Source organism: Penaeus monodon, chromosome 32 (assembly GCF_015228065.2).
Source record: "Penaeus monodon isolate SGIC_2016 chromosome 32, NSTDA_Pmon_1, whole genome shotgun sequence".
In the NCBI taxonomy this organism is placed as follows: Eukaryota; Metazoa; Arthropoda; class Malacostraca; order Decapoda; family Penaeidae; genus Penaeus; species Penaeus monodon.
Genome location: NC_051417.1, coordinates 35194443 through 35195512, shown reverse-complemented (window position 1 = coordinate 35195512; position 1070 = coordinate 35194443). Strand labels below are relative to the sequence as shown.

At 55.2% G+C, this 1070-nt stretch overlaps 1 protein-coding gene across 1 annotated transcript in view; it reads right to left on the bottom strand.

Annotated features, from left to right (window-relative positions):
• Positions 1-1070, bottom strand: part of LOC119593839 (DNA-binding protein D-ETS-4-like) — a gene marked incomplete in the record, with an annotated part of 11206 nt that overhangs the window by 173 nt on the left and 9963 nt on the right. The window contains 1 exon segment of the mRNA XM_037942868.1: positions 1-1070.

Below are 1070 nucleotides of genomic sequence, written 5' to 3'. Positions count from 1 at the left end.
TCACAGTTTTACAAAAATAAATTTCCAAGTGGCTATGTTCAAGTGCCAACCAGCCGCTAGTCGTGCTGAGTCTGGGCGCAGTGACCCATCCCACTCTCATATTCACCGTGGCGGGACCCTCCCAGCGCCCGAACCCTGCCCCATGCACTCATGAACACTTGGTGCCATGCATGCACAGTGGGCGGGAGGCAGCTGTGCGTTCGACACGGCTGCGTCTCGCCCAGAAGCGAATCAGCGGATGGGGCAGGGTTGGAGGCGCCGACGCCGCCTCGCCCAGCGCTTGCAGAGGCGAGCGCTGGGCGAGGCGGGGGAGGGAGGGGACTCCAGCACGCCACTCTCTCTGGCATCACGCCCCTGCCTCAACCCCGACGTATGGGGGGTTGAGATAAGGGAGGACTGACACGACCACTACGGGCGGCGTCCACAGCAGCTACGTGATGATGGTGCAGACGCCAGGCTGCGGAGGAAGGGGAGGGGGTGGCCGCGCTCCTCGACCGCCCTCCGCGGCGTACACATAAAAAAATACTCTATTTCCAAAGGGAAACTTCACGACTTTTTAAACTCCGTGTTTGACACGTATCAGCTTAAAACAAATACAGTTTATTACTGGAACACTTAATCTAAAACACTCAAGCGGTGTTCGCGGCCCGGCTTTCATGGCGTCTTAGCTGCAAACATGGGTCTAAAGCCGCGCCGCGAACACACCTACGCGAGGCCGGAGGTTTCCACTGGAAACTCCAGACCTCGCAACCTTGGCGAACATAAATACGGAAAATTAACCTAAATAAAAACATTAAGAACATAGGCCTATGCGTCACGGCTGCACCGCTACTGCGGGGCGGCCGTGACTCTCGGGCTGCCCGGACGCCTCTAACTGATGGCGTCTAGACTTAACACTAAGTTCATAGAACTTACACATGGGGATATATCATAGATATATGGTGAAAAAATACCACACAGGACTAATGTAGTCAGCTCAGGCTCACGCTCGAGAGCAAAGCCGAACCGTCTACCAAGAAGACCATGTGCTAAACTAGGGGAAATTACCTTCCCCCCTTAAACCTAAGCAG